Source organism: Cydia fagiglandana, chromosome 19, assembly GCF_963556715.1.
Source record: "Cydia fagiglandana chromosome 19, ilCydFagi1.1, whole genome shotgun sequence".
In the NCBI taxonomy this organism is placed as follows: domain Eukaryota; kingdom Metazoa; phylum Arthropoda; class Insecta; order Lepidoptera; family Tortricidae; genus Cydia; species Cydia fagiglandana.
In genome coordinates, this window is record NC_085950.1 from 12,826,472 (window position 1) to 12,843,085 (window position 16,614).

Below are 16,614 nucleotides of genomic sequence, written 5' to 3' on the forward strand. Positions count from 1 at the left end.
TGACTTTTCCATTTGACATAAAATTCAAATTTTACTAAGAGATTGTTGTGGATTGGATCCTTTTCCCTAAACTACGTCCAATTTTAAGACGCTACGAGCTACGAGACGCTACGTCGTAGCGCATTCGCACAATGGATTTGACGACACGAACGAACGAGAGCCAAGTTTCATCAAAAGTACACACATTGTGTCACAGAACATATAAAAAGGCGATTGTGCACTATAAATAGTGAACCGGAACGCTCGCTGCGCAGGCATTAGCTTAACCGGATTGCGGGCTTCTGGCGGCGCAGACGGGCGGGCGAAACGCGCGGTTTGCCAACGGCCACTATTCAGGATACTTTCGGTTTACGGCTACGTTAGTTTTTTTAGCATTAGAATCAAGGCCTGTTCACTTCCTAAGAAAGTTATGTCCCCAAATAATTGCGCATGTGTGCGCCTTAAGCTTCTATGTGTGCGTTGGCCTCCGGGAAAAAGTTGCGAGTAATAAAAATAAAAACATTTTTCTACAGCAACATTGCTCCCAACTCTGATTTAAATTATCACGAATTTTATACAATATTAATCATAAAACGGGACTTAAAACGCTTAAAACTTAATTACATTCGATTAAGTTTTATAATGAATATTTGCTTCCAACCAAAGAATATAATACTCACTAGGAGAAGAACGGTAACTCCATACAAAAAAATGTCCCCAACCGTTTATACGTTTATACTACTGGCGCCCTCGATGTGTACCAATGGAACTAAAGTTGACAACCGGTTTAGCCTGGCGGGTATTGGTATTATAGGTATATAGTAATTATGTCGATAAACATATTTGTTATCTTCATATCACGAAATATATGAAAGATGCAAATATTACCCCTTGTTTGTGGTATTATCTATTGATTTAAATAAAAGGCATATTTATGTTTATAACATTGTATTATGTTTTACATATAGAAATATACACTGAAAATTGAACCCTGACAACTTAATAAAAATAGACATTAATAAAGCGCATTCACAAAGTTTTCCCTATTATACAAATAACATTAGGCATGCCTACCTATTACACTTTACACACGGCATTTTACACAAATTTCAAACTTGTATTCATTTATACATTTCTTCACGGTTAATTAATACGCTTTCCAGATGCGTTATGAATCGGTTCCTTCTGAACCCACTAAAGCTGTATAAATTTCACTCTGGCTGCTTCAACAGCCGTTGCTCCGCATTTAGCACATTTTCTATGTGCATTGCTGTAATCTATGTAGGTACAGACTTACAGTCTTAAGTGGTTGTACCGCTACGTTGTATTTATTATTTAAAGATTTAATAAATAAAATTTTCGTTATGAACTTTAACCACAGCAGTTGGACAGAGTCATTGACAAATATATTTTTTTATTATGGTGGGTAGACGTACCTACCCTCCATATATTTTATGAATATTGATAAAGACAGTTGGAAGCAAATATTCATTATAAAACTTAATCGCGTGTAATTAAGTTTTAAGCGTTTTAAGTCCCGTTTTATGATTAATTATGTATAAAATTCGTGATAATTTAAATCAGAGTTGGGAGCAATGTTGCTGTAGAAAAATGTTTTTATTTTTATTACTCGCAACTTTTTCTCGGAGGCCAACGCACACATAGAAGCTTCAGGCACACACATGCGCAATTATTTGGGGACATAACTTTCTTAGGAAGTGAACAGGCCTTGCTTCCAACTGTCTTTATCAATGTTCATAAAATATATGGAGGGTAGGTACGTCTACCCACCATAATAAAAAAATATATTTGTCAATGACTCTGTCCAACTGCTGTGGTTAAAGTTCATAACGAAAATTTTATTTATTAACTCTTTAAATAATACATACAACGTGTACCGCTACGTACCACTTAAGACTGTAAGTCTGTACCTACATGGATTACAGCAATGCACATAGAAAATGTGCTAAATGCGGAGCAACGGCTGTTGAAGCAGCCAGAGTGAAATTTACAACTTTAGTGGGTTCAGAAGGAACCGAGTCATAACGCATCTGGAAAGCGTATTAATTAACCGTGAAGAAATGTATGAATACAAGTTGGAAATCTGTGTAAAATGCCGTGTGTAAAGTGTAGTGTATGCCTAATGTTATTTGTATAAAAGGTACTGAAAACTTTGTGAATGCGCTTTATTAATGTCTATTTTTTTATTAAGTTGCCAGTTTTCAGTGTATATTTTTATATGTAAAACATTTTTTAATAAATAATATATATAATGTTATAAACATAAACATGCCTTTTATTTAAATCAATTGATAATACCACAAACAAGGGGTAATATTTGCATCTTGCATATATTTCGTGATATGAAGATAACAAATATGTTTATCAACAGAATTACTACCTACCAATACCCGCCAGGCTAAACCGGTTGTCAACTTTAGTTCCATTGGTACACAAAGACGGCGCCACTAGTATAAACGTATAAACGGTTGGGGACATTTTTTTGTATGGAGTTACCGTTCTTCTCCTAGTGAGTATTATATTCTTTGATTAGAATGAACTTGAAAGAAGGTAAACAATCTTGACTTGTCTTTTAAATGAAAAACGCTTTATAAAAGTCTGTTACTATTACCTATGAAAGCAGAATATAAATGATTCATAATTGTTACATATTTGGCGTAACTTATTATTTAAATATGTTTTTCAATTAAAAGACACATCAAGATTGTTTGCCTTATTTCTTATGCTATAAAAACGAACTATATTGGGAAAATATAATTACAACAATTGTGTTTGAATTTGACACATAGTAGTAAGTAGTAAACACTACTCCTAGAAGAATCCTTCCTCCTTTCCTTTTAGAAGAATGAGAGTGAAAATAAGATGGCATGGCATTATTTTGGGCATTAATGCAATAAATAATGTTAAACAAGCATTGGAAATAAGCGTCCATAAGCATGCCTGTGACTCGTTCCTGGTCATCAAGCTAAGAGAAGTTCTTTATTTCAGGCGAGCCAGTTAAATTCTATAAACTTTTACTGTAAACATTTTTGTGTTTACAAGGCTCTTTCTATTTATTTACACAAATAATTCCAATAGCCATGCAAGATACATTAAACTTCTTAGATAGCATTATAGAGCCAATTATAGGAATATAATTATTCCATTGTTCTTTTTTAGGGTTCCGTATCCAAAGGGTGAAATGGGACCCTATTTCTAAGACTCCGCTGTCCGTCCGTCCGTCCGTCTGTCACCAGGCTGTATCTCACGAACCGTGACAGTTGAAATTTTCTCAGATGATGTATTTCTGTTGCCGCTATAGCCACAAATCCTAAAAAGTACGAAACCCTCGGTGGGCGAGTCCGACTCGCACTTGTCCAGTTTTTATTTTGTACGTAAGGTAATTTAACCTAATTTTGCATACGACACGCCTGCTTGCGGTTTTTTCGTACGCAAATAACGTTCTGATTTTGACAGGTAAGTGCTCTTGAAAACGGCTCACCCCTTTTTTAAGTGGATCCTGCCCGTGCCAGGTCAAATTCGAAAATATTTATTGGATTTCTAAACAACCAGGGGTTTAATTTATGAATTATATTATATAGATACGTTAACCTTTTTTATGTGTTTTTGAATCAAAATATTCATTACAATCCCGCACCAAGCTGTTCCTGTTTAATTGGTTGACTGGTAGAGAATGCCTTAAGGCGTTAAGTCCACCATTTGTAATCTTTTTGTGTAAGTGCAATAAAGTTTAGATAAATAAATAATGCTTTTTATTGCTATTAACTATTTTGATATAATTTAAAAAATATGTCGTACAAAATAACCGCCCGTGTGCGTGTGGTTTTACATTACACTAGATTGCCGGCGCGCCTAGATAGAACTCGGTCTAGCCTTCGTCTTGATGTCCTAGGTTGCCTAGATCGATTACAAGAAGCCTTGACGATATCACACCTAGCACTGATAGGTACGCCACCTTTTAAAAGTTACGACTATTCTTGAATAATATAATCAAATTTCAAATTTCTTTATGTATTTCATTAAAAACAATTACATATTTTACAATGGCTGGTGTCTCCCTGTAAGTTATTTACAAAATAACCTGTGCTAGGAAGCACCGCCGCTCGTACATATCTAAATTACAATTTATTTAGTATTATATTATTCTTATAACTATGTTCCTTAATTATTGTGTGTGTGTAATTGAATTGAATTCCGAAAACTAGTAGAAAATACATATTTTATTTGTTAAAATGCATTTAAAATGGTAAAGTTATAATACTCAATTTATATTAAATATATACACATCTAGCACGCGGTCTTATAATAAAATTTATATTATCCAAAGGTCTACTAAGCTTCCCACTCCCGGTTAACACCCGGGCAAAGCCGAGAAAACTAATAAATAACTTTCCCACAGAGCTGAGTCGGCTGCCGACTGGCGAATTCACTAGTAGCAATAATTTTTATTAGGCTCTATTTAGTTCAATGGCGATTCAGAGCTTTTAGTTTCATGAGGAGTGGCGTCTATTTTTGCCATAGAATCTACGGGCTAACAAACAAGGCTAAATTTGTTAAAGTCTAAAAGAGCCCACTGATTAACAGTCCGCCGGACGGTATCGCTCTGTCAGAACAAAATGTTAACAGTTCCGAACAACTGACAGGCCGATACCGTCCGGCAGACTGTTAATCAGTGGGCCCCTTAAGGGCTAACTACCAAGGCCAAATGTTAACAAAAGTCTTATAGAAACCCGACACCAAAATAACAATAAAATAAAATATATATCATTATTTTTTAATAGAAAAAAAGTAAGAGAAAGAATAAATGTTGGTTCTGGGTCACATTCATAGCAACTTTAAACGTATACCCTAAAAAAGAAACGAAATCCCGGGCATCCTTCAACTTAATGTACTCAAACTGCCGTATTCGAACTTCAAGATATTCACAAGAGACGACACGTACTAGATCCATTCTAGATACGTTATAGTTTAGATATCAACTAGTTCTCTTTTGCAGCGCAATTCCGGCAACCAATGTCACTTTTACGTTAGATAGAGAAGATTAGATGTGAATTGGATCTCTAAGTCATATCCTGTGGAAATCGTTCACGAGCATCTCCAGAATCGCGCAAATGTCAAATTTGACAGGTTAGATCTTAAACATATCGTTATCGTATCTTGGTGATGTCTAAAAGATATCTATTTCAAAATCCGAATCGGGCCCAAAGAGCCACGGGCCTGTTTAGAAAACGTTGTTTCTAAGTGTACCCGTAACTCCCGGGTAAAACCCGGTTAAACCTCCGGCTAATAAATAACATTTTCATACAGCTGCTTGCTGCGAATTCATTTCAAATTTGTGTCCCGCACTAAGGGTTGGCAGTTTAGATGTGCTTTATTAAATTAAACTATTACTGTTTACTCAAATTAAATAGGCAAGATATTATATTATATATATCATATTTATAGGTAAACTGCCACCTCCTTTATGTTTATGTACAGAACATATATTACAATTTTTGTTATAATTCGAATACGTAATCGGACTTGTCCGACTCGCACTTGTCCGGTTTTTCAACCGATTTTCGTGAAATTTCTGAGCAGGCTGCGTAGCCAAGATGCCGATCGCTTACGCTCCGTAGCGATCGAAACGCAACTGTCACTGTCGCACTAATATGGAAGTGTGATAGAGAGACATAATGGTTTTCGTTGTCGAAGCGATAGCGATTGAAGGTATAACCTTGGCTAGGCCGGCAGGTTCGATATTGGTAACATCCCATTTCTGACCGCAGCTGCACTATTGGTACTGAACGCGTCGCTGTTATTGTCAATTTCCATAGTAAAATTAACAGTAGTGCAGCTCTCGTTGGAAATGGACTGTCACCTTAATAATAACCAGGTAGAGATTTTATTTGTGATTCCTTTTTTGGATTTTATTCAAAATTTCGGAGCCATGGAGCCACGAATTCTGCACCACACAGGGCCACTATAGTAAACAAAACCGGGCAAGTGCGAGTCGGACTCGCGCACGAAGGGTTCCGTACCATAATGCAAAAAAAAAAACAAAAAAAAGCAAAAAAAAACGGTCACCCATCCAAGTACTGACGTTGCTTAACTTTGGTCAAAAATCATTTGTTTGTTGTATGGGAGCCCCATTTAAATCTTTATTTTATTCTGTTTTTAGTATTTGTTGTTATAGCGGCAACAGAAATACATTATCTGTGAAAATTTCAACTGTCTAGCTATCACGGTTCGTGAGATACAGCCTGGTGACAGACGGACGGACGGACGGACAGCGAAGCGTCTTAGTAATAGGGTCCCGTTTTACCCTTTGGGTACGGAACCCTAATAAAACGACTTGGCGGGGGCACTGCCGAGTTCAGACTAAAACTAAATACGATTATAATGTTGGTTCCTTAATAAAATGCTTGTAAAACTTTTAAAGTGGATTAAGGCAATGTAACCCTATGTTAAGGCTGCACTAAGGCTCGGCAATAACCGTCTAATGGGTTCCGTGCCATAAGGAACCCCATTACCCTTTTATCCGGAGTCGGGTAAGTGCCCATCAGGACTCAATTACGGCTGAATTTAGCACATTGTTAGAAATAATTGGGTGTTTCTACGCTGCCCCTGTAAGTAATGGTCGTTTATGAGTTGATCGATGACGTCACAAGCAAACTTGTGTACATAATTCCACAACAGCCAGATCTAAGGATTAGTTACATATTGACGACCGGTCTGGTCTAGTGGGTAGGGACCCTGCCTGTGAAGCCAACGGTCCTGGGTTCGAATCCCGGTAAGGGCATTTATTTGTGTGATGAACACAAATATTTGTTCCTTATTTTATTTTTCAAATAAATGGACTAAATGGTGACTCGCGTTAGCGTGGTCCGGGTCCGTCGTTTTCTATAAAATACATAGCGACTCCAAAGAGTTTTTCAAAATCATTAAAACTCACAATATAATAAAGGTTTTAAATTATATAAAAAAATAGCGGTAATAATCTATCTATGAATTAAAAGGTTCAGCGTCACTCGGTGCATTCAAGATTTACGAGTGTTAGTTTAGGTACCTCAATTTATTTCCAGGTCGGTTAACTGGCTGCCCGCCAGGTGGCGCTGGAATCAGGTCGCCATTGCGGATACCCAGATAAACGGTTACCCGGGTAATCGAATACGGATAAACGAATGGGAAAGAAAATAAAATGAGTAACTTAAACAACACTTGTGTCACATACTTATCCGTAAAATTACAAACAGCAACACTTCTAACTGTCCATCGGTTGACCTTATTACCTTCCTTTTGTAATAAGGTCCACCGATGGACAGTTAAGAGTGTGGGCGATGGTACAATACCCCTACAATAAGTATTGTAAGAGTAAAAACACCAGAGCACCACTTTTAACAATATTTATTAGGGAATCACATATATGAGAGTATAGATCTGAAAATAATATGCGAGGACGCTCTCGCGTAAAACCAATCTAAGATGGACGACCACCTCTAGTGATGTGACATTGTCGGTTATCGTAGTGATGTCAAACACCGATGGATGACGCCTCGATCGATGGATCTGGCCGTTTAGCTCGGCCATCTTCTGACCCGACCTACGTCCCGTCAGGTCACTGTTATCAAGGCCGCCACTGAAGACTACCGCAGCCAACGCAGTGCAGCAAGCTGGGCCTGCACCAGGTGGCGGTAGTTGGCTCCTCCGTTGAGTTGGCTCCTCAACTGGTGGGAGGCTAACGTGGGACACGTCTCATGCTTGTGCATAGGTGCCCTCCGATACAGCACATGTAAACAGTACAAACTCTTATTCACGAAACTCTATAACATACATGTGAAAGCCTCAGTTCCTTAGTATAATAAGGTGTTATAATTCACCCTTAGAACTAGTGCCATCGACAGGCTTTGACATTAGTATACCACAATGTAGTTCAAAATAATCATGATAAGATTTGGACGATATATTAATGCGCAAATGGCACAGTTAGACCCTTTGATCACAGGTCCGGCTTGATAGCCATAAAATTAATTATTGGACAGAACTCATGAGCGCTCTTTAGCAACATTGTTAATAAATTACATAATCACCCTTAATGGCGACGTTATCAAGTAGGTACTTCATGTCACCGCTTTCTAGCATCGTGACTAATGGCAGATAACCACAGATTTGATTATTGGACAAAAAGAAAACATTACCGTGTTAAAATACCACATGCAGGCTAGAATACAGTGCCCTTGTAGGGGCAACGAACGTAGAAGTCAGCCCTTCACGATAAGGCTGTCACGGAGCCCACTGCACGCACTCGTTCTACTGGGCATTTTGAACAGGCACTACCTCAACCTCAACTAGATCCGGAACTGCGCTAGCGATCTCTAGAAGGTATTTGGGCAAGCAACCCTTTCAAGGTAACCTTGAGATCATCAGTCTTAAGGTAATTAAAATATCATTTTGTAAACAAAGTCTCAAGCCAACCTCTCAAGGTCAACAACAAATAGTATGATATAGATAAAACAGTTATCGGTAGTAGAAAGAATGGTCCTCTTAAGGATAATCTCATAACTCATACAATGGACCGCCTCTTAAGGCCTACACTGCAGATTCCAGGAACAAACTAGCCTCTTAAGGATAGTATTATATCACATACAGTGGTCCGCCCTTTAAGGCCTGCACTGCAGTTACCAGGAACAAACTAGCCTCTTAAGGATAGTATTATATCACATACAGCGGTGCGCCCCTTAAGGCCTGCACTGCAGATACCAGGAACAAACTAGCCTCTTAAGGATAGTATTATATCACATACAGCGGTCCGCCCCTTAAGGCCTGCACTGCAGATACCAGGAACAAACTAGCCTCTTAAGGATAGTATTATATCACATACAGTGGTCCGCCCTTTAAGGCCTGCACTGCAGTTACCAGGAACAAACTAGCCTCTTAAGGATAGTATTATATCACATACAGCGGTGCGCCCCTTAAGGCCTGCACTGCAGATACCAGGAACAAACTAGCCTCTTAAGGATAGTGACAAGCAACAGACCGCTCCTTTAAGCCTTTGTTGCGATTACCGGCGCCAGGAACTAGCCTCTTAAGGATAGCATCCCTTGCCAAGACAAAAGTAATAGCACTTCTTAAAGAGCACACAATAATTAAAGCTCTATAGCAGACATTGAAGCAACCGGTAGAATTATGAACCAGCCTTTAGAGTAAAATGGCTAACAGTGGGGTGGCATAAATAACATATCGCAAGCATTACCATGGTTACTACAATATTTAATCAAGCACAATGTGTTTATTTTCTAGATTTAGTCGGCAAACCCGTTAACAAAACACATTAGTATGACAACAGTAACCCAGTTCTAAATCTGGAATAAAACAAAATCACAACTCGGTTCCTAATCCGAGAGTAAGTAATATAAATAAAATCAAAACTCAGATCTCAATCCGAGTTCTTAATAAAAGTATAACTCAGTCTTAGTCTGAAAATATAGTCAGTTCTTAATCTGTAAACGGTACCAGAAATAATAGCATTTGCCTTCATTAGTCGACAAACCCGTTAACAAAACATATTAGTATGACAACAGTAACCCAGTTCTAAATCTGGAATAAAACAAAATCACAACTCGGTTCCGAATCCGAGAGTAAGTAATATAAATAAAATCAAAACTCAGATCTCAATCCGAGTTCTTAATAAAATTATAACTCAGTTGTTAGTCTGAGAATATAGTCAGTTTCTAATCTGAAAACAGTACCTGAAATAACAGCATTTGGCGTTAATATGGAAAATATAAGATAATAAGCAGTTGCTACTATGCAACCAATGTAAATGATCATGTGCAACTTGGCGTGCCTCTTCCGTGCCCCTAAATAAAGGCAACACTCTTACTATACCACGGTTGAACTACAGTAGACCCTGAACAGAAGTTCATGTTATCGAGGTTCCTCTGTTACCCAGGTTCGCCTTACCGAGGTTTCACAAATTGCATTTTTCAACCATCATGAAAGTGTATATTGATAATGATCAATCAGCCGAATCAATGGCACATATGCTTAAACCATAAAGTTTCCAATCCCAAGGCACACATGGTTAATTTTTTTTAGCTGTATATGTGCACTTTATGTGTAGGTAACTCATCACATAATTCTCCAGGTTAACTTGTACCTGCACAAATCTAAATAATTTTGTTAAATGCCATGCAAGCACACATTTTAAGGTAAATGATAACATAATAAACCACAATTACTTAGTGAACCCACAAAATTTGTGAATCATTATTATTATTATTTTTTTTTTTAACTTCTGATTTATGAAACCCAGAAGCAATAAAAGTGTACTGTTTTATAATGCAAACAGTACCATAACACACTACAAGTTCAGACGAAAACCATTAATAACTTCAAACAGTAACTCATGATGACATGATATCCTTCGGTCAATGTTCAGCAGCAGTGAACGGGTTAAAATAGTTACTTAGAAAGCTTTAACCAAGCTATTTACCTTCGTTTAATATTCATCCATTTAACATTTAACTGACCGGTAGGTTTAGAGTCCAGTAGCACTTGCATGTAAAAGACATGTATATTATGTAGACCGTCGAAGTCCATATTGACTCCTGAAAGTATTTACCTCGCTTACCATTAGCAACAACCTGCTTTATTAGTATCATATTCAGCTCAGTAAATAAATATCTAGTTCAATATGTCCATCTCTTTCATAAGATTTAAACCTTGAAAACTCCTGTAATCATACTTCACCGGTGCAATTATTATAAAGTTATGATCAAAACTTCACCAGCAATCAAGTTTCGTTATAAGGAAATGCATCTGTAAAATACTGTTAGAACACAAATGATTATCATTGTCAATAACTCAAACACTTGACAATATCATGCCAATAAAATTTTCATTAGTTTGGTAAGTCTGTTTAAATATATGTCTTTGGTTAATTTTAAAACATGACTTTTGTGAAAAATATTTGCAATTTCAACTTAAACCAACATCCCCATGAACAAAACAACAATCACAACATGTCAACACACTATATATTGTATGCAATGGTTGGATAGACATTTTATTCATAAATTCATAATCTATAATATGTACAGACAGAAATTATCCTTGTTAATTTTCTTGACACTTTTTACTGAGATACTGCCTTTTACTATATCAGTATGTCTCCAACTTAATAGGAATTGCAAGGATGTATGAGGTTATATGAGATATGGAACATTTTTTAAAATATTCAGCCCGAGGAGGCTCCGGAAACATGGAGCGAATAAACCTGTCACAGACAATACTAACCAGCTATAAAATAGATGCCAATAATTCCTTTTGCTTATTCACAAAGCGCATTTTACCAACCCACAGTCCATGTAACACATACTAACCATTAGTATGCATGTAAAACATGAACAATCATTTTTTTTCCAAATAAATACCTCATTTTCCATGGCATCAGAGATTAGTCACTTATCAACATTTTCTGCATATAATGAATTACTTGAACATAATATAACTGGCATCCATAACCAACTAACTTTGAAATATTATCCATGTCCGGGTTCATTATAGAGGTCTGAGCTGATAACCGCTCTAGTGCCTTCAACGGTATGGTAATTCACTTCAAGAATCATTGCTGTCAAATTTCTGGAAATTACACAACTCAAAAACATACTAACAAAGCATTATTTCAGTTGCAATAAGCACACACACACACACATATGTGAAACAACAATTCACTTTCCTTACCGGTTTGTGTCTTTGAAAACTTGGAATCTATTTTAATTTGACTGTAAAGGGAAAGTATTAAGTAGCACTCATTGTTAACTGTGAAAGCATAATATCACCATACACATAGTATCAATCAAGGCTAAATTTATATTACCAAACTAGTTTTGTATGACTTTTACTTGAATGGGTTTCTCACCGCACACAACCATTAGAAAATGATCATAGCATTGTGTTAATATGTCATGTGTATATAATCACATTATGTTATGTATCTGAAAGCACATGAATCACAAAAATAACACAACATATAAGAGAAGCAGTGAATATTTTCCACTATGACCCCGGAGCATTCTTAGGTGTTGGATCAACGACTTCTTACCTGAGTTAACTTTGGTTCTTATTTTGTAATCCCAAGGATTTATTTAATTCATAAGTACCAACATTACACCATACTGTCAGTCTATGTCTTACATTTCCCCGCTGTGAACATTGCAATCTCCATCATCATCATTCATCATCATCTTGGAGTCAGCTGTATTACACTGTCCATATGTATTTTTTTAGACAGTCATGATGCAACGTAAACACATACACTGCAACATAACTGCAATAGGTATCTGAAAGTAAACACAAACACAACACAAGGAAAAGATAGGCGGCAGTAGTTTAGTAGGTTAGTTTTGTAAGTTTATCCTTGTAGGTCTTAGACAGTAAGACCTTGTATATTTTAATCCCTAACTGATGAGTGGTGTTGATGCGTTTACTCATTACAATCAGTTTCATTATTTTATATAACGATAACGTTCAATAACAATGAAACAAGAAAGGACTACGCCCGGTTAATTTTGTATTGACAATTTCCGACAAAATATATCGTAGTAGGCGAAAAGGTCACATCGCACTTCTGAAGCTGTAAGAGTAAAAACACCAGAGCACCACTTTTAACAATATTTATTAGGGAATCACATATATGAGAGTATAGATCTGAAAATAATATGCGAGGACGCTCTCGCGTAAAACCAATCTAAGATGGACGACCACCTCTAGTGATGTGACATTGTCGGTTATCGTAGTGATGTCAAACACCGATGGATGACGCCTCGATCGATGGATCTGGCCGTTTAGTATATTAACATCAAGTAACAAATCACCACAGCTTACAAACAACATTTAGGGCTCATTTAGACGATGCGAGAACTCGGATGCGAGTTCCATTACATTGCCGGTTTTGTTCGGTCGGGTGAATTGAACGTAACCAACAGTCCGCAATGTAACTAAAATCGCATGCGAGTTTGTGCGCCGTCTAAATCAGTCATTAATATCGGGCAACGTCGAAAGCTCGTTTCGGAGAAACAGTTAAAAAGTTCCAGTAGCTCCGGAGCGGTAACCGAAATCCAATTACACGAGTTAGCGGGTTCAGATAGTTGGGATAGCCGTTAAAAAAGGGTGTGAAACTAGTGAAAACCAGCGCGTTATAACCGAAGCATACAGGATTGTTCGAATTTTAGGTATTCCATCTGTGTCCGATACGACACGGATGACGATACTTTGTAAATATGACATCTGTCTTAGAAGACTTACTGCAGTATCCGAACTTCAAGATATTCACAAGAGACGACACTTTCTAGATCCATTCTAGATACGTTATAGTTTAGATATCAACTAGTTCTCTTTTGCAGCGCAATTCGGGCAACGAATGTCTCTTTTACGTTAGATAGAGTAAGATATCTATTAGATGTGAATTAGATCTCTAAGTCATATCCTGTGGAAATCGTTCAAGAGTATCTCCAGAATCGCGCAAATGTCAAATTTGACAGGTTAGATCTTAAACATATCGTTATCGTATCTTGGTGATGTCTAAAAGATGTCTAATAGATGTCTATTTCATAATCCAAATCGGGCCCTTATTCTATATATGTATTTAGCCAGAGTTTATGTTGGTCCATATACGAACTCTATGTAGGACTGTAGGCATATGAGGCACATGCCAACATCATTGTTGTAATTAAGTTAGTTCCAACAAATAACTTACTTAATCCTAATTCTTCACGTCAAAAGCATAATTTTCTGAGTTTTTCTTTAGACAAACAAAACGTTGGTTCCCTCAAATCTTCATAAAACAAACTTTTGGAGTTCATCGGAGCATGTCAAAGTTTGAAAATTTTTACGAATACTAGAATTTGTGAAACGGAACTAACTTAAACTTTATGATTGAACTTACAGTGACCACCACACACATATGATAGCTCCTCTACACAATGGGCCAGCGCCGACCAGTCCAAGGGACGCATTTATGCGTTAAAGGGAGCAAGTGATATTGTTATCTCATTCTACCGCATGGATGCGTCCCTAGGAGTGGCCGGCGCTGGCCCATCGTGTAGACGAGCCATGATAGGTTAAATCTAAACCTACCTAGAACGTAACCGCCATGCTCCGTTCCACAACAGAAACAAATATCACATTTAATCATAACTAATTACGCAATCCCAGCTCACTGTAACCCCATTCCGAGCCGCGTGACGGGTAATAACTAATCCTGGAGTTAGTTGCATTAACTTGACTTATTGATAGCGCTCGAGACTTGAGACCTTAAGGCCTCTATTTGGTAAGGTAAGTAAAACATGATTATATTAAGAGTTTAGAACATTAGTGGCTCCGTGTGCTATAGAGCTCCCGAATCCTCCTGCCACGAAATTTTGAAAAATTTCTAATAACTGAATTGGCAAAAAGTCTATAAAATTATGGAACCTGACGGCCCACTGCGATCACCGAAGTTCGCAAATTACGGGCATCTTTCTCTGTCACTCTAATTACGTCGTAATTGGAGTAAAATAGAAAGATGCCCGCAATTTGCAAACTTCGGTGTTCGCGGTAGTCCAGTAGCTTACAAAATAAAATAAGAGATTGTGGAGAAATACGACCTGTAGAGGAGAATATCCGGACAGACGGGCCTACATAGAAAAGCATTTTTGCCCAAGCTGAAACGGAGACCTTCGCTCTCGATCGGCCAGTAGCACCTAGTACGATGAATTTGGTTTCTAGTTAGATCTTACTTCTTTTAATAACTAAATCATAGGGTCATTTTGTCAGTCAGGCACTAGACGGTAAACTGGCGCAATGATCCTATATCATCTTTAATATTCACGTCAATGTCATGTAGGTTATCCTCTAGCCGCCCATACGTCAAACCTTGCCAAACTAAATGAAACTTTGATAGAGTCAACACAAAGTTCAAATTAGAATGGAATAGGAGACCTTTACGTAGGTCTCTGGACGGCTAGTTATTATGATGCAGTTTTATGTGTCCAGTCATCTTGTGAAATTGATAGAATAAGCCTTGTTTAGAATGTTTAGAATTTTAGATAGATAATTTTGAGCTTGTCATTCCCCAGAGCCACTTCTGGTACTGATTAAAGTAGTACTCAATTGATTCATACTGATATGGTATCTCTATAAGTATTATTTGGGTGTTATATTATTATGTATCAGCTTAGTTGTGTAAACTAAGCTGATACAGAAAATACTGGAGAAATATGCAGATAAAGTATTCTACATTGATTTCACAATGTTATGCAATATCTATTTTAAAATACAGTAGAGTCCGGTTATAACGACACCCAAGGGACCGCTGATATTACGTCGTACTAACCGGACGTCGTACAAAGCAAACTGCCAATTTTAATATATTTTTTCAATCAAAATAATTACATCATTTTGTATTTATTAATACTTATGCGACAATTAAAGAAAAAAGAAAACATTTCTTTTAAAATATTTTTTACGTTAGTATTACGACACCTTGTCAAATTGAGAGACTTGTGTGTTTAGAAGAAGCCACTTTTCAATATACGCGTACTCACTCGTCATCCGCAAATTACTCGAATCCCGTAAAATAAAAAGACGTAATGCTTGGAGATCTAATCAAGATGACGTTGTTTTATCACACAGTTTCTATGGCCACCTCCTGTGTCCATCATCAGATCAGCTCGAAGGTACCTACCAAATATTGCATTGATAACCAACTTACATAATTATGTACTTATGTGAAGTTAAAGCTCAAATTAATAATGGGAATTGGGTTTTTTTTAGTTTACGAAAGTAAGAAGAGCAAGTTTACGAAAAGTCACTTGACTATTTCATCTTGCTCCGTATAGGCAAAAGGGGAGTTGGGTGAGCGGAACGGAGTAAGCATCTTACCAACAATTTATTTGTAAAAACCACGTCGCTCGTCGCTGTAACCGGACTTGACGGACGGATTTTGTGTCAATTTCCGTCGTTAAAAGCGGTCGGTTGTTATAAGCGGAGTCGTAATAAACGGTTGTTCTTTCATAGTAGTTTGTACTAAAACCAAACAAGTGCCTATACTTACGTCGCTATAAGCGGTTGGTTGTTATAAGCGAAGTCGTACTAACCGGATTCTACTGTAGTTTTTATTTAATAAGAATACCTTGCTTTAAAGGCGCTCAGAATTAGACAAGATGGAGAGTTATTTTAAACAAATCTTTATCCTAGGTTATTTATAGCAGCTGCAGCTAAAAAATTAAACTAGGTAATTAATAAATTGCCGAAACGGCAACAGATCGCAAGTGAGGTGAGTAACGACAAACGAAAGTAGAACCCAGAAAATGCAAAAAGGCTTAGTTGGAAGAAGACAGTATTAAATGTTCTGCGCAAAATTGACTTCTTTCATAAACCTTAAGTCGTCTTGAACTAATCAAAGTACCATCACGCTCCGCAATTTTTGCGCTATTTAGGTTCTAGATAAATTGGTTGTTCAATACTTACGCTAAAGAATTTCCAATTGAGCAAGAAGCCTAAATGGCTTAACAATCCCGTGTGGTGACTGTACAAATTATTAAATAGCCACACAGATTTTCTCATGCAACATTCGTTTTTAGTTCACATCAT

General features: G+C 37.1%; 1 protein-coding gene across 1 annotated transcript in view; it reads right to left on the reverse strand.

Annotated features, from left to right (window-relative positions):
- Window positions 1-16,614, reverse strand: part of LOC134674042 (inactive dipeptidyl peptidase 10-like) — a 177,529-nt gene that overhangs the window by 51,075 nt on the left and 109,840 nt on the right. The gene's annotated exons all lie outside the window — the stretch shown is intronic.